This window comes from Macadamia integrifolia, chromosome 4 (genome assembly GCF_013358625.1).
Source record: "Macadamia integrifolia cultivar HAES 741 chromosome 4, SCU_Mint_v3, whole genome shotgun sequence".
NCBI classification, from domain to species: domain Eukaryota; kingdom Viridiplantae; phylum Streptophyta; class Magnoliopsida; order Proteales; family Proteaceae; genus Macadamia; species Macadamia integrifolia.
Window position 1 is genome coordinate 36819977 of NC_056560.1, and position 24219 is coordinate 36844195.

General features: G+C 40.1%; 1 long non-coding RNA gene across 1 annotated transcript; it reads right to left on the reverse strand.

The window, feature by feature from the left end:
* Window positions 1-12539: 12539 nt before the first annotated feature.
* LOC122076176 lies at window positions 12540-16818 on the reverse strand. Its single transcript, XR_006139455.1, has 2 exons — window positions 14638-16818; window positions 12540-13244 (listed from the first exon to the last, which is right to left on the reverse strand). It is a non-coding gene; the product is annotated as an uncharacterized LOC122076176 (long non-coding RNA).
* Window positions 16819-24219: the final 7401 nt, after the last annotated feature.

The window sequence follows — 24219 nt, forward strand, 5'->3', positions numbered from 1 at the left end:
ACTTTTCTGAAATGCACCATTTTTTAAGTTCCTCTTGGAAGACATCAATTCTTAGCATTGACCTCAGTATCTTTGGCTCTCTTCTTGACCTTGTGCATCAGAGAATGTCCCTAAGATTAAGCAAGCCCTATGTTCAGTGTTTAGTGGGTTTTATGAGTATAATGGTGAACCATATTTTTGTAGAAAGGAATTGATTCTGTTTTACAAGCACTGGCATTTAATCCTTTTTGACAATTGTATGAAATTAATTAAAATGGTTAGGGAACCTAAAGTCTTATTGACCCTATTCATCATAGTGTCGGAAGAGTTTGGTCTCTATTAGGATCATGGCAACCATTGAGTTGAGCTTTACTCTGCACATCATTGGAGCCAGGAAATATAGATGTCACACCCCGCCTCCTCGAGGCCAAGGTATGCGGCACTGGATACCCATATCCAGTCAGCCTAACCCTCCAAGATCACAGATGCAATACCCCAATCCGTAAATGCCCCAAAATCACAACTAAAATCAGAGTACACATATAAGATTTGTAAACTTTACTCTACTACTGGTGATTCACTAAATGATAATTACCATATACCAAAATTCATTTGAATTCAGATCCTAGGTATTACGAGATTATAAATAATACGTAAGGATAAATAACTGACAATAAGGTAGTGACGTCCATCAGCATGGTGTTTCGCGGACACAAGCCTTGCCCTTGCCACCGAAGTCCTAAGCCTGCCTCTGCACTGGTTCCACCATCTAAAGATGTTACAACAAATGGGGTGAGCTTCCACGAAGCCTAGTGAGCGGTACACACACACCCATACATCCACAAAAATCAATAAAATAGAAACAAGTATAAATGCTCACCCACAACAATATTAATGCAATTAGATGAATGAAATGACATGATCCAGTTTTAGCAAACAATTCTAAGCAACAATTTCTAAGTCCAAAGGGGTATAAGTGCTACTGCAACATAGGTGTTATCCCAAGTCATGAATGTACGTTATCAGTCCCTAGGGATACAAGCCAGTTACGAGTCAGGAGCGTGCCGATTCCGGAACCACATCGTTACCTGACAAACCCTATTAATAACCCTCTCATAATACCACTACATTGAATCAAACATCGCATGTAGGGTATACCCGTCACCGAATCAAATATTGTATGTGGGTCTATCATGATGCTGGCATCTTCGTACCTTAGTCACCAAAAATTGTCCCCAACCACGGACTGTCAGACAAGAGGATTAGCCAATACGTAAACCCCTATTGGCAAGGGTTGTAGCACCAGGGTGGTTATCCTAGCCCAATGCATTCTAATATGCCACAACACAATTCAATCACACTCACACACACCCTGAGCATGTAGTGCCACCGGCACCAACCATTGGCCACCCTGCACCCCAGTCACACACACACTCACCCTGAGCATGCAGTGCCGTTGGCACCAACCGTTGGTAACCCTGCACCTCAGTTACACACACACACTCATCCTGAGCATGCAATGCCACCGGCACCAACTGTTGGCCACCCTGCACCCCAGTTACACACACACACACACCCTGAGCATGCAGTGTCGTCGGCACCAACTGTTGGCCACCCTGCATCTTAGTCACACACACACTCACACACTCACCCTGAGCATGCAGTGCCGCCGGTAAAAACCATTGGCCACCCTGCACCCCAGTCACACACACACACACGCACACACACTCGCACAACCATAATCCACATTCTCATGCCACATCAACATTTTCCACAAGGAATAAGATAATAATATGCAAAATGGCATGATTCACCCACATATGCGATATGATGCAAGCATTCCATGAAAACATACAAAATCCCCTCACCTCGAGTTCTAGATGATGGTAGATAGTTGATGGTTTCAGGTTACATGGCCCCATCACTTCTTAGTTCCACTCCTAGGATACATAATGTTTTTAGGTTATTCGGTGATTCAAAGAGGAGTGGGACACTAGGACTCGTGGCCCAATAAAAGGATAAAAATATAGCATTAAAATGGTTCATCGGCGGATGTCCATCCGCCAGTGAGTTCACTGGTGGAAAAATCCGAAAGGGGTGCACATCCTGTAATATTTTCACTGGTGAATGGTTATCGATGGATGATCGTCCGCTGGGGAGTTCACCAGTGGACAAATCCGAAAGGAATGCATATCCTGTTATATTTTCACCAGTGGATGGTCCCTGCCTTCACCGGCTGGCCGGTGACCATCAGTCGGTGAAGTTAAAATCGGGGGTTTCTTGCCCATATCAGCCCTATTGGCCCTATGGCCTCTGTGTATGGTGGTGGAAATGCGTATTTTTCAGTGGGGTGTCATTTCCCAACTCCATTCCTCCCTTCTCCCTCTTTTGTATAATTTACAAATTGGGTTTTACGATTTTAGGGTTGGTTTTCATGTAGGGCATCCTCACACACTTCACTTAGCTTAGGTTTAGTGAAATTAGTGAGTGGATCAACATAGGGTTTCAAGATACACCCAATTTCCTCAATACACAAGTCTAGGTTAAGCTAAATTGGGGAAGACTTAGGTTGAGCTCATGGAATGGTCATTAATGGCTCATGAAATTACTCTCACACACCATACATAGGTTTAATTTCACTTTCCCCAACTTAGGATTAGGTTAGGATGTTAGATCATAGAGAATTTGCTCAAATTCCCAATTCCTAGGGTTTTGGTTAGGAGTTTCATAGGGATTTGTCCTTAGACCGAAGGTTGAGTGAATAACCTTGCCAATGTAGGTCTCTTACTCTAATTTCCTCCTCCCATTATGTAGTCTTTATGGTTGGGTAGGTGGGATTTGGTTGGGTCTCCATTACTTCCAATAAAGAGTGAAATGAGAGAGAGAGAGAGAGAGAGAGAGAGAGAGAGAGAGAGAGAGAGATTTATGTGTGTGTGTGGAGAGATGAGCATGTGGGCTTACCTCAAGAATGGAGCCCTAGCCTTCCTCCTTCCTCCCTCCCTTGCTCTCCTTCTCCATCTTCTTCTTCTTCTTTCTCCCTTTCCTTCTTTCTATTTTGGTAGGAGAAGAAATGAATGGTAAGTGCCCTATTTATAGCCAGTTAAGTCTCACTAAGGGTTGTTTGGGGAATTAATGGGTTTTTACCCAATACCGAGTTATTCTGCTATTCGGAACTAACGGACCCACCTTAGGGTGTCCGGATACATTAATCTATTCCCCAATAGGTTGTCCCAACTATTGGGGATGGTTTGATGTGCACGGGTGCGAAGACTTGGGTCTCATGGCAAATTAACCTGTTTTCGGCCAGTATTCTCACCAGAGGGTGTTCACCGGTGGATGCTCCATCAGTCGGTGACCATCAGCCAGTGAAGGCTGACCTGGTCACCCTTGTGAGGAAATGGTTCCTTAAGTTGAGTGGGGCCTTCTCAAGGTGTTTTCGGTGCATGGGCTCCTCCTCTTGGTACATTTCACTAACAAGGTTCGGGGAAATTCTCTTCAATGGTAGAGTACATACCTTAACTCCTTCAATGGTATGTAGTCCTTTCATGTAATGAGCTGAGCAAATCCTTAAGTTACTAGTGATTGTCACCTGGTTGCATCACCCATGTACAAAAGTTGAAATTAGCCGGGGTTTTTGGGCATGGGTATAACAATGGATGGAGATTTTTATTCTATTAGAGGAGATTGAAGCATGTCATAGATCTTCAGGAATGGCAAGATCAAGTTTTTCCTGCAGCATAAATGTGCAGAGCACAGGGTAGAGAGGCACCACCCAGAGAATGGAGATTGGGCCTTTATCAAAAGCACTGAATCAAGCCAGAGAACTACAACAGGGTGGGATTTAGATAGAGATGGATGCAAAGAAGATTGTTCAGTGGCTCAAATATGATATGTTGGCCATGTTAGTTATTTAAATCTTGTATGCTGTCAAATTTTGGTTGTCTAACCTTCAAGTAACAAGTCTGTCTATAGTCCAAGATGTGACAATAATTTAGCTCATTATCTTGCCCCTTCTGGTTTAGATTAATGAAATCTGTTACATGGTCATGAATGAGGCATTGTTTTCAAGGTGACGCCTTGGCTTCCAGGTGGCTTTGTCTGGACTGGCGCCTTGCTTGTGTCGCCTAAATCTTGCCCCCCTCAACTACCTTGGTTCACCTAGGTGCCATAACAACTATTGATTGAGGTTCATCTGTGTCTATTGAAGGCTTATCTGTTAGTCCTTGCACTTGGCTTAGTTAGCTTTAAGAAAGTTTTCCTTCCTCCCTTTGAACCTCTTGTCAGATGTTGGCCTTGATGAAGGAATATTGGCTATTCTTTCCCTTGCTATTAAGTGGCACACCAGCATATACGTACTGCACTTGCATTATTGGAGTTTTAACTTACTAATTCCTTGATCTTCTGCACATTGATAAATGATAACTGCTTAAAATGAAGACCCTTTAACTTGCTTAAACTTATTATCTAATGTCAAGACTAACTTTTTTCCAGGAAATGACTTCTTTAGAGAGTGGAAGGGTCAGTATTGAAAAATGCTTCAGGGTGGGGATCTTGATTTCTGGTATCCATAGCCTCATCAGAAGCAACAAACAATGGGATCCATTTAGGTTCTTTCAAGCTCTAAAGCACCTCATCCTTGCAAACCAAGAGGCTTAAATTATCGGTATCATTTCTGTTGTGTTTGGTTTATTCACAAATATGTTCTCAGCATTTTTTGCAACAAAATAATTCTGGTTATTTTCTTGCTTCTTGCAACTTTTAAGGAATTCCTTCATAGCCTTGTTCCTTTACTTCTTCACTTTCTTCTTCAACCTTTAGGGTGTGCATACCAAATCATTAGCCATTAAAAGCACCTAGCAACAAGCACCAAAACACCAATGAAATCTATCCACAAACCACTTCTCTAGGCCAGGTGCTACCATCTCTCTGCTTGATCTATGTTATGAATTGGGTCAACTTAGATCCATTTGCTACTTAATGTCAGGGTTTTAAGTATCGGTGTATATCATACCATATTGACCCTTACTGATACAATACACACCGATACGATATATGAAATTTTTAAAACCCTTTCGTATCGATACGTATCTTACGATGCGCACCAATACACCACTGAAACTCACCGATATGTACCGATACTCTATGGAAAAAATAAAATTGAGTGAAATGTATGTTTCAATATGTATCGATGTGTATCAGTACGTATTGGTATGTATCGATCGATACATACCGATATGGTACAATATGTACAGATATGGTGCGCTACAGTCATATAATTGCCAAGTTGGGTCATTTTTCAGAAAAACTTAATTTTTTTGAGGGGTTTTTGTTTCAAAGTTGCTGCCAACCATATTTCTCTCTAACTAAAATGAAAATCAAGGTTGAGAACAAGGATTTTACATTTATGGGACAACTACAAACCTTGAATTCTTAGTGTGATACCCTCAATTTAGTGTTTATGCATAATACATGTTATCAATAGCTTTTTTAACTAATAATTTATGCAAAAGTGTATAAAAAAGTGTGTTACAATCCCAGATTCCTGTAACTAAACCAGTAAACTAGAAAAAGAGAAGAAGAAAAGAGAAAGAGAAGAGAAGAGAGGAAGGAGAAATCACAGATAGCCTAAAAAAAGGAAAGTAACCTACGATCTGTCCAGAATAGACTGATCGTAGGTTATCTTTATGTATATGTATAAAAAAATAGAACAATAAAGGTTACAATACTGCCCCCCAACATGGCCATAACTCTAAAGACTCAAAGCAGGCTTGATAGGTCTAGAATACCCCTATCGGCCCTGTCCAGAGGCACTAATGCCTGATCGGGATTAGCGACAGCGAAAAAACTCAACACTCCCTCTCAAGCTATTGCATTCACATCACCCATACTCAGATTGGTACAACCACTGTGAAAACTAGGGGTAAACAAAGACTTAGCAAACATGTCAGCTAATTGATCCGTTGAAGGAACAAACGGAGTCTCAAATCAGCTTCTTCAGCACAGAGGCACTTTTTAGGTTACAGCTTTTATTTCCTAGTTTTAAGTTTGTCCCTAAGTTAGAGTGTGAGGCATGTGAGTTGGGTCAACATCATTGTGTGTCTTTCCCATCTCGCACAGTGTCTCATAGTCCGTCTTTATTTTCTTTAGATCATTCTGATGTATGGGGTCCTTGTAGAGTCAGTAACAGATTTGGTTTCCAGTATTTTGTGACTTTTGTGGATGACCATTCTCTCCTTACATGGATGTACACGTTAAAAGAAAGATCTAAATTTTTACATGTGTTTCATAAATTTAATAATGAAATAAAGATTCAGTTTGGCATTCCTATTAAAATTTTTTGTTCTGATAATGCTTTAGAATATGTTGTAACTGATATATCTGAGTTTTGTGATACCAATGAGATGATACACCAAACTAGTTGTGCCTATACCCCACAAAAAAATGGGGTAGCAGAGCGCAAGAATCGGCATCTCCTTAAGGTTGCCCGTGCCATTATGTTTCACATACATGTTCCTAAACATTTTTGGTGTGATAGTGTTTTAACCGCTTATTATTTGATTAATCGCATGCCATCCTCTGTCCTAGCGGATAAGTCTCCATTTTCTGTTCTCTTCCCTAATTTACCCAGTTTTACTGTTCCACCCCATGTCTTTGGGTGCATATGTTTTGTCCATAATTTGCATATGCAAGTTGACAAGTTATCCCCGAGGTCTACTAAGTGCGTCTTTCTGAGTTACTCTCGTACTCAGAAAGGATATAAGTGTTATGACCCCATTACTCATTGGAATTTTGTCAATGCTGATGTGACCTTTTTTGAAGGTACGTCATTTTATTCTCCTCAGGTGTCCCAGTCTAGTTCAGAGTGGTCTTCTCCATCTCCTCCACATATACCCTCTCTTATACCCCTACCTGATGCTCCTAGTACTAATGACTCACCTCCCCTACAGGCTTATCAGCGCAGGAAGAAGACTGGACAGCCAGGTGGCGAGGTCATTAATCCTGAAGATTCACTCCTTCCATTTTCGTTTTTCACTGGTGAATTTCCTCTTCCTCCTCCGCCTGGTGACTTACTGATTGCACATCGTAAAGGTACATGTTCTTGCACTCAGAAATCTATGGTTGTGTATCCTATTGATAACTTTATGTCATTATCTCATCTTCCCTCTCCCATCCATGGCCTTGCACTATCCCTTTCCACTAATCCCGTTCTCCATTCCCATAATGATGCCCTCCATATTCTTGGATGGAAGGCTGCCATAGATGTAGAAATGGATGCTCTTGTGAGTCGTGGTACCTGGAGCCTGGTAAATTTACCTCCTGGAAAGGATCTGGTTAAGTGTCGTTGGGTGTACACTATTAAGTATCATTCGGATGGCTCTATTGAGCGGTTAAAGGCCCGTCTGGTTGCTAAAGGGTATACTCAGACTTGTGGTGTGAATTACTTTAAGACATTCTCTCCTGTTGCCAGATTGAACTTTGTTCACCTCCTTATATCTCTTGCTTTCAACTTTGATTGGCCATTATTTCAGTTGGACATCAAGAATGTTTTTCTCTATGGTGATCTCCAGGAGGAGATGTATATGGAGCAACCTCCTGATTATGTTGCTCAAGGGGAGAAAATAGGTCATGTGTGTCACTTGCACAAGGCTATTTATGGGCTTAAACAGTCCCCTGGAGCATGGCTTTACAAGTTCAGTGCCACCATTGTCACTTGTGATTTTTCTCAGTGCTATTCTGATAATTCAGTATTTGTTCGTCATAGAGCTGACAAGCTGGTAGTCTTGGTGGTATATGTTGATGACATTATTCTTAATGGCAATGATGAGGCAGGTATTTCTGAAGTAAAGGCTCATCTCCAGAGCCATTTTCAGACTAAGGATCTTGGTCATCTTCATTATTTTCTCGGGATTGAGGTGATCCGCTGCAAAAAAGGGACAAGTCTATCTCAAAGAAAGTATGTTGTGGATCTGCTATCTGATACTGGGATGCTTGCATCTAGACCAGTTGATATTCCTATGGATCCTCACCAAAAGTTTGGTGTTGACGATGGTGAACTTTTTCAAGATGTGCATCAGTACAGGATTTTGATTGGAAAGTTGATTTACCTTACTGTGACTTGTCTTGACATTTCTTATGTTGTTGGAGTTCTTAGTCAGTTCATGCAGTCTCCTCAGAAAGCCCATTGGGATGCTGTTGTTCATGTTCTTCATTTTCTGAAAGGTGGCCCTAGAAAAGAGTTGATTTATCGTCCTAATCGGCACATGGAACTTGTTGGCTATTCTGATGCTGATTAGGCTGGCTCTGCTAGTAATTAGAGATCCACTACGGGATACTATACCTTTGTTGGCTGTAATCTTATTATGTGGTGTAGCAAGAAGCAGACTACTATTGCCCAGTCCAGTGCAGACGCAGAGTACAAAGCTATGGCTCATACTACTGCTGAGTTGATGTATCTACGGTCATTACCCTTGGAGTTGGGGTTTCCAATGACTAAGCCAATGATGATGTATTGTGACAACCAAGCTGCAGTTTACATTGCCAGTAACCTAATCTTTCATGAGAGGACCAAACACATAGAGGTGGATTGTCACTTTGTTCGTGATGTTGTGCTGAAGAAGCTAATTGAGACTCCCTTTGTTCCTTTAACAGATCAGTTAGCTGACATGTTTACTAAGTCTTTGTTTACCCCTAGTTTTCACGGTGGTTGTACCAAGCTGAGCATGGATGATGTGTATGCTCCATCTTGAGGGAGAGTGTTGAGTTTTGTCGCTGTCACTAATCCTAATAAGGGATTAGTGCCTCTGGACAGGTCCGATAGGGGTATTCTGGAACTATCGGGCCTGCTTTGAGCCTTTAGGGTTATGGCTAAGTTGGGAGGCAGTATTGTAACCTTCCTTGTTCTGTTTTTTTTATATATATACATAGAGATAACCTGCGATCAGTCTATTCTGGACAGATCGTAGGTTGCTCTCACTTTTTGAGGCTATCTGTGATTTCTCCTTCCTCTCTTCTCCTCTTTCTCTTTTCTTCTTCTCTTTTTCTAGTTTACTGGTTTGGTTACAGGAATTTGGGATTGTAACAAGAGAAAGAGAAGAGAAGAGAGGAAGGAGAAATCACAGATAGCCTCAAAAAGGGAGAGCAACCTGCAATCTATCCAGAATAGACTGATCGCAGGTTATCTCTATGTATATATATAAAAAAACAGAACAAGGAAGGTTACAATACAGCCCCCCAACTTAGCCATAACCCTAAAGGCACAAAGTAGGCCCGATAGGTCCAGAATACCCCTATCAGACCTGTCCAGAGGCACTAAACCCTTATCGGGATTAGCGACAGCGACATAATTCAACAAAGTGTTTCCTATCCATTTATGTGTGTATCTTTAGCGTATCTTAGTGTATCTCCGATATGATGTAACACCCTCCGATACGTATCTTAATTTTGGCTGACCTATACGGCGACCGATACCAATACTTTAATCCTTGCTTAATGTTAGTATCAAACTGACAGTTAACTTTGGAAAATGCTAATTCTATTTAATTGAAACCATAATTTTTAACTGCATCTGTTTAGCACCTTGAATGGATTCAGTTTATTACAGGACCTCCTGACATCTTAACATATTTGAGTTAATAGACTTGTCTTAAGTCATAACCATGGTTTAAAATATCTCCGATAAGATATCTTCTGATACATATCTTAAATTTAATCAATTAATAACGATAATGATCTCTAACATATTTTAACATATATCTCCAATACAATATGATACCTTCCGATACGTATCTTAAATTTAGTTAGCACAATCGATACCAATACTTTAATCCTTGGTCATGAGTCATGACTGGCTCGGCAAACCAATAGTGCTTAAATTTCTAGGAAAATGATGTGTTTCATGGGATTGAATGCCACTATCAAACTTAAAAAGAGAGAATTTCTTCATCCAAGGTGATCTGACGCATTGATTTGATCCTATAGATTAAGGTTTAGATAATGGTTCTCTTCACCCTGGGTGAAAGGAAACTCGGTCCTCTTTGTTTTGTAATGTGATGATAACATGCTGGCTACCAATACACATGAATTATCCCAGGCTTCAACTTTGGAAAATCTATTGTAGTAGGAAAATTCTACCGATACGTCAAGGCCAATGCATATCATTCGTCCAGTGCCGTCTACGAATGATTTGCAGTGCAATATGAAGAGTCCAAGGGACCTACATGTGTCCTAAAATTTGACATTCTCACAAATGGGAAAAACAAACGTGCCCCCTCTCACCGTTGACCTGAGAATGTCAAGAGGTTGTTTCAACCGCTTGACCACTAGATTGCAACATTCACACCTTACCGTTGGACCAAGAGCGTTCGTTTTAATCACCCAAGAGCAGTTTTATCCATCTCACCTCTGAGAAGACAACAATAACTTGGAATATATCCAACTAGAAAACTAACCAGCCAACAAAGAGTATTCTATTGAGCAAAAACTAATTCCAAGTAAAAGAAACAAAGCATGGCTATACTGTAAAGCAGAGAAGCAGGAACCACTTACTGAAACAAGAATCTCAAACACAAATTCCATTAACCAGTTAATGAATCAAGATACTCCGAAACAACTTACTGAAAGGAACCACTCAATACATGTCTATACTCAGTACTTAAAGGTATAGCTTAGTTTTAAATTGTAAAACTGAGAAAAGAGGGAATATAGACCCAACAATGACCCGCCTTTCACTACTCCATCCTCCCTTAATGGAGGGCCGGTAGGGATATTCACTGAGATGGGTCTCAAAGTTGCATTTAAAGGGAGAAATCGCACTAAGAAAGAGGGGGGGAGGAGAATCGCTCACACAAGCCCGTAGGCTTCACAAATACTCACTCAATTCATATTTTCTTCAATTTGACTTGTCTATTGGTTACAACCAATTTAAAGGAAAATAAAAAAACATAAAATAGAAACTCAACTAAAATAAGAAACTACGCTAAACAAGGAAACAAATTTTAAATCGACTCTCCAAATCCTACATGTACCTAACTTGCTAAAATAAAGTGAATAAAATAAAATCAAAGACACTCTTCCTAAATAAAGTAAATTTCTAAAATCCTACTAGACCCAAAACCAATATGGATCTAGTTCATCCCTATCCGAAAACCCAGATGGGTATGAACTGCTCCATGGGTGCGTATCTGCATCAATTCTCCCCGCGTTGAGAAAAACTTATCCATGAGTTTTATAGAACGAGAGAATCAACACCAATCGATCAGTATCCATCCTTGCCTATATGAAATCACAATCGAAACCAAGATCAAATGATATGAAATCCACAATGCGAAGTTCATTGGTGAAGTAGTGACTCGGAAAAATAAAATTGATCAGTTCATTGAAGAGATCAACCAACTCAAATTTTTCCACAAGTTGATCTTCAACTTCCAACGATGCCATCTCATCTTCTACCACTGGTGATTCATCTTCTGGTTCATCTACCTATTGTTCAACGACTGAGATCACATAGTTGAGGGTAGATTGTGCTACGGATTTGATTTCCATGCAAAGTCATTGAGCCTCATAGAGCTTCACTTGCATCAATTGCATTTGTTGACGGATATCCAATAAAAGATTGAGATCCATTGGCTAGGTATTCTATTCAGAATCACTATGGACCCACTATGGTAAAAGATCACTCAAGGAGAATGATAAAATAATGAATATATGGAATATTGTGACCACAGTGAAAAACTTGTAATTAAATTGAAAATACTTAGTAAGTGGCAGAATCGAAATTATAAGGAAAATCAATTAGAAACATGAGCAGCTTATAAGGTGGGTATGGATAAACTTGGAAATTAGTAAGGAAATAAGCTTATAAGGTGGGTATGCATAAACTTGGAAACTAGTAAGGAAATAGGACTAAAGGCCAGATTTGGAAATTAGAAACAAACATGGAAGAAAAGAAATAATGAAAAGTTAGGGGTAGTTTTGGGAATTCTGGGTTAAAGCTAAAAAGGAGCACTTAACTCACGGATTGGGTGAAAGACGTTGAAGACTTGGAGTCGTCTTATACCAACAATGGAATAGGGTCGACTTCGAAGGAGGTGGCTGGAGTTGGAGTTCGAACCAGGTATGTTTGATTCTCTTTGTGGTTCTCTGCTTCTTCTTCTTCTGTTTCTCTTTCTCTCTACTGTTCTGCTTTTTTTTTTTTCTTTTCTTCTCTGGTTCTGTTCCGCCCTCTCGTCTCATCTTTTTCGTCTATTCTTTCTTCTTCTTGTTGTCTTCTTTTCTTCTTCTTCTTCTTCTGGTTGCTACCACTACTGCTTCTCTTCGATTTTTTTTTCTTTTTCACTTGCTGTGGGCAGAAAGGGAAAGAGGAGTCTACTGGTTGGGAATCAAAGGGAGGAGAAAAGGGAGGGATTACGATTGGAGTTTCAACAGGTTTTTGGGATTTTTTTTTATTTATATTTGGAACCCCAGCGACAGGAACTGACAAGAGTTTGGGACTGGGACTTGAAAGAAAGGGTTGAGGTACTGGTTCAGCTTCTCAGTTTGGGCAACAAAGAACTTTTTTTTTCTTTAGCTATTCTGAGTCACGGTAGAACCCAGACAGAGAATGATAAGGGAGGAAGAGAGATGGAGGGGAAGGAATGGGGATCCTTCGGCTCTGATATCAATTGATGGAGGGCCAATAGGAATATTCACTGAGATGGGTTTCAGAGTTGCATGGAAAGGGAGAAATTACACTAAGAAAAGGGGGGGAGGGAAGAGAATCACTCACATAAGCCCGTATGCTTCACAAATACTCACTCAATTCATATTTTCTTCAATCTAACTTGTCTATTGGTTACAACCAATTTAAAGGAAAATAGAAGACATAAAATAGAAACTCAACTGAAATAAGGAAACTAACCTAAACAAGGAAACAAATTGCAAATCAACTCTCTAAATCCTACGTGTACCTAACATGATAAAATAAAGTGAATAAAATAAAATCAAAGACAATCTTCCTAAATAAAGTAAATTTCTAAAATCCTACTAGACCCAAAACCAATATGGATCTGGTTCATCCCTATCCGGAAACCCAGATGGGTATGAACTGCTCCATAGGTGCGTATCTGCATCATCCCTTCACAACACGAAGGTGATAACAGGAGGAAAGGAATTGTGTACAACGAACCATCTTTGTGTCCATGCGCCACTGCTCCAATCTACTTGGATCTCTGCCTCATCTTTCGGCACTTTCTCTTAAGTCTCCTCATGCGCTTCTTCTTCCACGGCAACTAGAATATGAATTAAGATTTTAATGCAATGATTTAAAAAGCGTCAGTATACAATTTAAATCCAAAAATATACCAAGGGATGGATGCCCATAACTTTCCCTAACATAAAAACAAGGGTCCCTAACCTATGGATGATCACAATAACCAAAAATGTTAACATAAGCACAACATGCTTTGTTGCTTGAGGTTTCAAAACCCCATCATCAAGTGCCAAAAACAAAAAAAATCCATGATGCAAGAATTCAAGGTGCTACTAATGTTCCTCTACTACCAAAAACATTAGCTTCAAGCACATGCAATTGTCAATTAATTAACCAGTAACCCCAAATAACTAAATTTCAGGTGAAGCTGGGCAACAACAAAAAAGATCCAAAAAAACTAAACGAGTGAATGATCACCACAACAATTTGATGGGGATTAATGACAACATATAGAATTAATCCTAAATGAAGCACCTGGGCAACAACACAAAATATCCCCAAAAACTAAACAAGCGAATGATCACCACAACAATTTAATAGGGATACATGACAACATATAGAATTAATCCTAAATGAAGCACTAAGTCGTCGAAAAAAGAAGATCAAGAGGGCATTGAGTAATAAAACAATAAAATAAATCATTAAGCCAATCAAAGTGTTTAGGAGGTCGAAAATCATAGATCGACATTCCCCCAAAAAAACATCAGTCATTAACCAAAATCCAACTAATCTAAAAATCAAGTAAAGATGCACGAATTAGGACCAAAAGCAACTACAAAACCCTAGACTTAACGAATGAAATTGTAAAAAAACCCAACCTTTAACCTGGTTTTAAAGGACACTCAAAGTGTTTAGGAGGTCGAAACTTAGACATTTGTGTATCCACAATTAATCATCAGTCATAAACCAAAATCCAACAAAATCAAGTAAAGATGCATGAATTAGTACTAAAAGCAACTACAAAACCCTAGATTTAACGAATGAAACTAGAAAAAACCCAACCTTTAACCTGGTTTTAAAGGACAACCAAAGTGTTTAGGAGGTCAAAATTTAGGCATAGGCGTTTCCACAAATAATCATCAGTCATAAGCCAAATTTAAACAAATCTAAAAATCAAGTAAAGATGCATGAGTAAGGTGCAAAAAAAACTACAAAACCCTCGATTTAACAAGGGAAACTAAAAAAACCTAAACTTTAACCTGGTTTTCAAGAACCAATCAGCCAGAAAACCAACAACAAATTATTCAATAGAAAACGAAATCATTGAGAAAACTAAGAAATAGGGCAGTAAAAACAATCTATCTGAATAACTATTTGTTACATCGATCAAAAATCCATTCCATGAGATAACAATTGTGAATCCAACCCAAGATATTAGAAAATGAAATGATTAATGATTGCGAGATTCATACCTTGGCTCTCATCTTCTCCCTCAGCTTCTGGAACCTTCGTCGATTTGTTTCAGTGTTTTCGTATCATGAAGATGACAACTAAACCATCTCTACGTATTTATAAAGGTCAGGATTTTAGAAGAGTAATGAGCAGGGAAACCTAATCCATATGATGCCCCTCCGAAGGGCTAAAATGGTAATCTAGGTCATTTAAGGCCATAAGACATTGATCTTTGTCCAAAGGAAATTACAGAAGCCTCTCAACTAGATATCATAAAAGCAATATGTGCTAGAATAGATTTAGGGTGTGGGCTAGAGTTGCTAGACCAGGAAAAACCTAGGGAAGGCCTTGATTTATTTTCTTAAAGAGACCATCCCAGTTGGACCTCAAATGAGCATGTGATTCTAGCCCAACATGCTTGTTTGGAAATCCTCAAGCTGGGGTTTTGGGCATTTTACCAAGTTGTGGGTGAAACCTACTTGAGGCAAGGGCCAGTATGGTATTCGATAAGATTTCGATACTTTTTTGTTTTTTGGACAAAAGTAGAATACTTTATTGAAAGAAGGAAGAGCGGCGGAAGCACCGTCTAAAGATAAGAGAGCTAGTTACAATAAAGGGTGGTGGGCGGAGCCACCATACATAGGAGAGCCTGAGCTTCCGAGCTCCGGAGGCTAGAAAATTCGATGCTGAGTTGTTCTCACGATAGATGTGGATATACATAATCGAGGTGAAGGTGGACGAGAGAAGGATAACGACTTAGGCAATGGTAGCACCAACCCAGTCAAGGGAAGAGGCTTGCCCATTCAAGAAGGCGACGACCGGGGAATAGTCCGAATGGATGATAATTCGAGATAACCCAAGGCTGCCAGCAAGAAAAATTCCATCCCGGATGGCTTCAAGCTCTGAACCACAAGCCGAGGTCACAAAGCTTCTTTTACATTTAGCTTCCACGAAGAGGCCACCTGGGTCCCAAACAATAGAACCCCTTCAATAAGAGGAGGAATGGAATTCCACGAACCGTCAGTGAAGATAGTATAATGCAACTCAGATGAAGGACCCACTGAGGCTAAGGGAATAGGAATGGCATCGGCTAGGTTACTGCTTTGCCTGATTGGATTGGAAGCCTCCGCTATCATAAGACTAAAGGCTATGAAGGTTGAACTGATGCAAAGGTGCTTGAGCTCAAAAATCGCTTGGTTCCTGGATTTCCAAATCTACCATATGATCGAGGACCAAATGATGTTTAGGTAGCTAACCAGAGCCGCGTCCTTAAAACGAGCATGGAGGAAGGAGACCCATTCTTATACCGAGTTACCCCAAAAATCTTTGACATTAATGCGAAGAGGTGAAACCAGCCAACAAGTTGCAGCGTGATCACAACGGAGGAGCGCGTGGATGGGATCCTCATCCTCAAGATGGCAGGCAGGGCATAAGGTGCTATACCCAATGCCTCTCTTTGTTAGCCGAGCAGCAGTCGCGATTGCTTCGTGGCCACATCGCCAGAGGAACAATTGCACCTCGGGTTGAATATTCATCGTCTAGATCTCGTTTCAGAAGGAAACTGCAGAGGAGGCTGAAGCTGGGGCACCATTAGTGGTGGAATCGAATAAGCTTGAGTGGTAAGCTAAGCGCATAGAGAAACCTGCCACTCCGGGATAGAGACCACATCCATGTATCCTTGATAGTTTGTGAGCTGAGTAGAAGTTGTAGGATAGCTTGAGCTTCAGAGTGGGTGAAAAAGTCAGAGATCAGATCTGATCTCCAACAATTGGACCGCCAATCAATCAACGTACACACTTTGGGGTCCAATGATGGGAGTGGCCTGCATGAAATTCGCCCCTATGGAATGGTGGGAATCCAAGGGTTGTTAAAGACATCAGTTAATACTCCATTGTTGACCTGCCACCTTAGCCCTTTAAGAAGACATTCCCTTCCCTTAAAGAGACTCTTCCAACCCTAGGAACTGCTTTTCAACGGTCTAGCTTCAAGGAAATTTGTGTGGGGAAAGTATTTAGCTTTAAGAACTCGGACCCATAAGTTGTTGGGATTGTTTATGATTCTCCAACCTAGTTTGGCATGTAGTGCATGATTGAAGGAGATAAAATGATGGAAGCCAAGTCCTCCATCTTGCTTTGGTTTGCAAAGGAATTGCCATTGGACCTAGTGGACACCCTGTCTTGAACTTTTCCTCCACCAGAATAGGAGGAACATTCTATTGAGCGCCTTACAAAGCTCGTGCGGGATAAGGAAATTAGACATCGCAAAGGTAGGAATGCACAAAGCCACGGATTGGAACATTACTGCTTTGCCGACGGAAGAGAGGTGCTTGTCGCTCCATCCATTTAGCTTAACCTAGACCTTGTCGGTGATAAAGGAGAATATCTGTCGCTCCATCCCGAAGAAAGAAGGTAAGCCAAGGTAAATTCCATGAGATTGAACTTCAACCAGCCCAAGAGAAAAGAAAATATCAGATCGAGAGATAACCTGAGCTTCCTTGCTGAAAACAATTCTTGATTTCTCCATGTTTAGTTGTTGTCCAGATTCCATACAATAGTCATCAAGAATCCGTTTGATTGTTGACACCTTGGAGGGTGATGCTCTTGAAAAGATCATGCAATTGTCTGCAAACATGAGATGCGAGATCTGGGGGGCCCTTTACTAATCCAGATGCCAGACATCTCATTGTTGAAGATTGCATAGCTGAATTTTTGGGACAGGGCCTGTTGATAAAGGATGAATAGGTAAGGACTTAGCAGGCAGCCCTAACAGAGACCTCTGGTTGGGGCAACTGTTCCAATAATCGACCCCTTCAGCTTGATGGAGTATTCCACATTAGACACACATTGTATCACCCAGTGAACCCATTGATCTGCAAAACCAAGCCTTAAAAGCATATGTTCTAAAAAAGACCATTCAATCCGATTGTATGCTTTGCTTAAATCTAATTTTATGGCCATAAAGCCCTTTTTGCTCTTGGATTTCTGTATATGGGAGAGTGCTTCGTGGGCTATAAAAATATTATCTGAGATTAAGCTTCCCGATATGAAAGCACTCTGGGATTGATCAATGACAGAGTCCATAATGGGCTTCAAATGGTCAGCTAGACATTTAGCTATAATTTTATAGACAACAGTACATTGGCTGATTGGTCTGAGATGCCCCATTTCAGAAGGGTTTTTCCTTTAGGGAATCAAGGTGAGGATAGTATGGTTAAAAGCCCTTAGGTTATACCCATTGGCGAAAAAATGTTGGACAACAGAGACAACATCGTTCCCCACTATTTCCCAATGCAAATGGTAGAATCTGGCTGGGATACCATCCAGACCGAGAGCATTATAGCCTCTAATCTAGAAGATGGTTGATTGAGATTTTAAATGTAACCGCAAGCGTATGGATCAGTGTAGCTACGGTTCGAACACAAGGAGAGCAGCCACATTATTCTTTTACTTCTTTTAATAATGCAAAAGTGAACCGATTAATGATTGTGATCTAATTCTAATTACCGTCCTAAACATATGTACCTAAAATAACGTCCTAACCATTCGTCATCTAAGAATTTAAAGACGCAAGCCACACAATTAAAATTAAATAAATAAATAACTGAAAATAAACAACCCACCCAATTTAAAAAAAAAAATAAAGGAAAAAAATACTGAAATAAAAATAAAGTAAAAGAAATGGGAGAAAGCTAGAGAGAGACTCACAAGTAGGTTTCTCTACTTAGCCTGAAGGATGCATCATAATATGAGCTTCCCTACTTGACCAGAGAGTCACTCTTACAAGGGTTACTCTACTTGGCTTTAGGGAAAGGGAGACAATTAAAATAAAAGTAATAAATTGATGGTTCAATGGCTAGGAGGGGCAAAGCCAACACATACACTAGCCATGAACCTTGAGGGAAAAGGATAGCAATAATGTAACGACTGAAATTAAAATCCTAAATTAAGAAAGAAAGTGTAGTCAGAAAAGGGAATGAGATGGGGGAGAGAAGACTATTGAAGAAGCCTACTTACTTGAATCAATGCTTGAACTTGAAAGCTTGGGTGATTTGAGATACTACCAGTACTAAAAACCAGATCTGAAATTTCTAGTACTAGAGAAAACAAATCTTGAAAGAAAAAACTAAGCTTGAAAAAAAAAAAGATGCTCCACGGCTCGTGATCTTGTCACCTAGATCTAAGCCTAGAACTATAACTTTAAAAATTACAACTCAATTGCATAAATCATAAACATAAAAGACTGAATAAAAATAAAAGAGTGCTTGCATTAATTGACATAAAAAACTATTACAAAAGTGATTAAAGCAACAATAAAGAAAAACTAAAACTAAAGAGTGAGAGAGAGAGAGAGAGAAGAAAACTAAGCATAAACTAGAAATAAACTAAGGGGAATAATAAAATAGGAGGGGGAGGAAGGGGCTTTTATAGGGGTTTTTTCTTGCCTCCTTCCTTCTATAAGTCCTCTTTAAGAAAAGAAAAAAAATAAAATGAAATTAAATCTTGGTAAAAATCCTCATTCTCTGAGATATTGTGTGAGGAAAGAGAGAATCAGTTTCCAAAATTAACAAATTCTATTCCTTCCTTACAATATTCACCAATATCTTGCAATCTTGATTAAATAAAAAAGGATTCTCTGCATAGCATCTTCAAGATCTTGTGAGGTGGCATGGAGAGAAAATAATCTTCAGGATTTTGTAGGAGAGAGGATGTGGTACCAATGTGTGGGTCCCACCTTTGAATTGGTTCTTGATTCACTTTAAGCACTTTCTCTTGTAGACTTGAAAACTAAAAAAAACAAGAAAAATAAAAGTAGTACTATCCAAAGTGGGGCAAAATGTACACTTATATCCCTAAGATTTCACACATTATTGTGCTCATCATAGTGCATCCTAAACCTTGGTCTACCAAGACCATCAGCTTGAAAATACTCAAGAACAGATTGTGCCCAAGGGAGTAGAAATTTCAAATTTCACTGCTGACTTCTTAAGATGATCAACAATGGGATTAGCCTCCTGGTAGCTTTGAGTTACTTTCCACTCAATGACAGACAAGAAACACTGAAGGGCTGACCATTGCTGCAAGACAAACCATGGAACTAGCCCTTTTGATGCTATTACCATCACTGCCGAATCACACTCAATCCATATCCTAGGATATGAACTTTCTTTGTCCATCTCTAGCCCTAACATAAATGCAAGAAACTCTACCTCAAAGTCTGTAGTCACTCCCAAGTATGACTTGAAATGAGATATCACCTGGCATTATTGTTCCTATAAATACCATCTACGCCCACCCTAGCTGGGTTGCCCAGTGAGTGCCCATCAATGTTTAATTTTACTCATCCTGGAGTAGGGGCACACCAAAGCACTTCAATTAAAGTATTAGGCCTAGACCTGGGAACTTGAATTTTGAGCCTATTAATACACATGAGATCCGCAATTGTCTGAACCCGACCTTTCAGATTAGGGGCTAACAGATTCTACTCTCCCAACCCCAAGGCAAGAGCCTCATTAAACCTTCTTGCATTTATTTCCAGCTAAATAAAATAAGAAATTAACATGTAACCCAATGCACCCTTTAGACCGAGAACATTGGATTTATGCCTCCACCATCTATTGATCTCTATATAATTGGAAAAATTATTCAATTAGGTAACTCCAAAACAATCCGAGAAGGAAGACCACAGAATCACACTTAAGGAAAAGGTGATAGATTGACTCCTCTTCCAGGTGGCACAACTCACATCTAAATGGCCAATAGACCCCTTTCCCTATAATGATGTTATCACATGATAATTTACCATGGATGAGCTTCCATGCACAGATCGATTACTGTGACAGAGCATGGGATCCCTAAACTACCTTAGCCTAACTATTTTTTGGATTTGATTTTCTAAGACCTCCCATGGGATTTTAATGAAAAGTTCCCCAAGGGCGACAAAACCCTGTTAGGGATGTAAACCACTTGGTCTAGTTGTCCAGCTCATAGTAGTTGTATTACATGTCTTCATGTTTTTGGATCTTCTGCTGACTATGTACTCTATATATATATATATATATATATGTGTGTGTGTGTGTGTGTTATTAATAAAGTGATGATTAACTTTGGAATCCTTACATGGTATCAGAGCTTTTAATCGCTCTAACAAGCTCTGGTTCTTGTTCTTGATTTCTGGTTCTTGTTTGTGCTTTCATGGCTTCTTCTCCCTTTGCTTCCTCTCCCTCTGCTGTCTCTGATGGAATCTCTGGCTCTAGTTTGGCTCTTACTCCGAATGTTTCTCCTCATCTTCCTCTTAAACTGAGTTCTACCAATTATTTGTTGTGAAAAGCTCAGTTTCTTCCTCTTCTCAGAGGATATAATCTCCTAGGATCTATCGATAGATCCTTTCTATGTCCAGAGGTTCCTGACCTTTTTTCAACAAACTCTAAAGTTGTTGCTTCTTCGTTGGCTACGGTCTCTCTTTGGGAACGCTAGGACCAATTGATCCTAAGCTGGATCATCTTGTCTCTCTCTGAAATGGCTATTTCCCACATTGTTAGTGCTGGCACTTCTCGAGTTGCCTGGGAAGTTCATGCTTGGATCTTTGCACCTTTTCACGAATGAGAGTTATGGACCTTAAAGATCTCTTGTCTCGTCTTCAGAAAGGCTCGGACTCGCTTTCTGGTTATCTTCTTGTGATTCTCTCTACTGCTGATACTTTTGCTGCTATAGATCAGCCAATCTATGATGAAGATCTGGTCCTCACTACTCTTAAAGGTCATGGTTTTGATTATAGAGATTTTACAACCTCAATTCATCTGCACGATGAGTCGGTTTTGTTTGTGGAACTAGCGGATCTGCTACTAAGTCACGAGAGCTTTTTCCACTCTATTTTTTATGATACTTCCACTATGGTCTCAACTACAAATGTGGCTACACTGCCTATTGATAATCGTCAGCGTGGATCCTCCACTAGACGTTCCTACAATAATCAATATTTTTCTGGCTACCATGGTAATCGTTGTTATCATCAGCATGATAATCAGAATCAAAATCAAAATTAGTATCAGTCTTCGTGACCTGGTTCTCAACAGCCTCAAGGGCAACATTCTGGCTCTGGTTATGAACAAGGTAAGCCTCAGGGACCTCATCAGGACTATTTTGGGATCTCCTCCTCAGGGATCTCATCCTCCACATTTCTCCCAAAATCGTCGTTCTTGCTGTCAAATTTGCACTCAGGATGGTCATATAGCCTCTCACTATCCACAACGCTTTAACCATGTTTTTCTTGGTAATTTTTTCTATTTTTCTTTTTTCTCTTCCCGTTCTTGGCTTCTCGACTCTGGTTCTAATCATCATATCACTGCAGTTATGAGCAACTTAGCTATTACATCTCCTTTCTCTGGTCCTGAACAAATTATCATTGGTAATGGACAAGGTGTGTCTATTTCACACACAGGTTCTCTAGATTTTTCACTATCTGGAAATAAGTTTCATTTGTCTAACGTTCTTTATGTTCCTTCTATTCACAGAAACCTGTTATTAGTAAAGAAATTCTGTGTTGATAACAATGCTTACTTTGAGTTTTATCCTTCTTATTTTCTTCTTAAGGACTTGATGACAAAGCGGACTTTATTCCAAGGCCAGAGTAATAATGGACTCTATGAGCTTTGTGTTCCCTGTCATTCAAATTGATTTTATAACTCGGCTGTTTGTGCTCCCATGGATGATTGGCATCATCGGTTGGGTCATCCATCATTCAAGATAGCTCATCGCATTGTCAACACCCATTCTCTCCCTGTTTCTCGTACCACGCATTCCTTCTGTAAAGCATGTCAATGCTCCAAAAGTCATTGTCTCCCTTTTTCAATTTCTTCTTCAATTAGTGTAGCTCCTTTAGAATTGCTGCACTGTGATGTATGGGGACCTGCCCCAATTGCTTCTCTGGATAATTTTTTATACTATGTGATCTTTGTGGATGACTTTAGTAAATACACATGGTTCTATCCAATTTTACATAAATCTGATGTCTTGTCTGTCTTCATTCACTTCAAAGCTATGGTTGAGAAATATTTTTCTTGTTCTATTAAGACTCTTCAAACAGATGGTGGGTCTGAATTCCTAAAACTTGATTCATTTCTTCTTTTACATGGCATTTCTCAACGGGTTTCATGTCCCCATACGCAGGCTCAGAATGGTGCTGTTGAACGCAAGCATCGACACATTGTTGAAACTGGTTTAGCTATTTTATTTCATTCACATCTCCCATCTGCATATTGGTCATATGCCTTTTCAACAGCCGTTTATCTCATAAACAGAATGCCAATATCCATACTTGGTTATACCAGTTCCCTTGAGTGTCTCTTCCATAAACCCCCTGATTACCTTTTTCTGAAAACATTTGGTTGTCTTTATTTTCCATGGCTTCGTCCCTATAGCCGCAACAAATTGGAACCACGATCCAAGCCTTGTCTATTTCTTGGTTATTCACTTCAGCAAAAAGGGTATAAATGTCTTGATGTTTCTGCCAATAGGCTGTAAATCTCTCGTCATGTACAATTTGATGAATCTCAGTTTCCCTTCTCTGTTTTACCTTCCTTATGGTTTGCTCCTCTAGCTTCCACCGTGGAGTCCTAGTGTAACTTACAACTACTCATTCTTTTACCATACTCCTTTGTCCCTGTGCTCTCTGTGCTACCTCATTCATTGGATATCTCTTCCCAAGTCCAAACTCACTAGATTTCTCCACCTCCAGTAGCCCCAACTTAGGTTCTAGATTAATCCCACGTTCTGGTTCATTCGGGGCCCATAGTCTCACCAGAATCAGCATTAGAATCAGATCCTTGTTCTGATGGATTAGTTCAGCAACTATCTCATCATGGGCCTCCCGAAGTCTCTACAGACCCTACTGAAGGTGGCTCTCACCCTATGCTTACTAGGTCCAAAACAGGGGCCTCTCGTGGACCTCCCTCTCAACTCACTCTCATGGCTACAAAACATCCCCTCGAGGCCTTAGTTGAACCTACCAGCTATACCTAGGCTATAAAATTTCCAGAGTGGCATCTTGCTATGACTGAGGAGCTCAATGTTCTTATTAACTCTGGTACTTGGTCGTTGGTTCCTTCATCGCAGGGATGCAATATTGTGGGGTGCAAATGGGTCTTCCGAATCAAACGCAACCCTGATGGTACTGTTGAGCGCTACAAGGAGCAACTAGTTGTAAAAAGGTTCCATCAACGACCAAGTATTGACTATACTGAGACGTTTAGCCCTGAGATCAAGTCGTCCACAATTCAGTTGGTTCTTTTTATTGCTGTTATGTTCTCATGGCTAGTGCGCCAACTAGACATTGACAATGCCTTTTTGAATGGTGACCTTGTTGAGGAAGTCTTTATGCAGCAGCCACTTGGCTTTGTTGATTTGGTGCACCCTGATGATGTTTGTCATTTACACAAATCATTATACGGTCTAAAACAAGTGCCTCGAGCCTGGTACACTTGGCTCAGCCACTTCTTGGTTTCTCATGGTTTTGTGGCCTCCAAAACCGATACCAGTCTCTTTGTCTACCACTCTAAAGGGGTTCTCATCTATTTCTTGATCTATGTTTTTTTTTTTTCCGCTAAA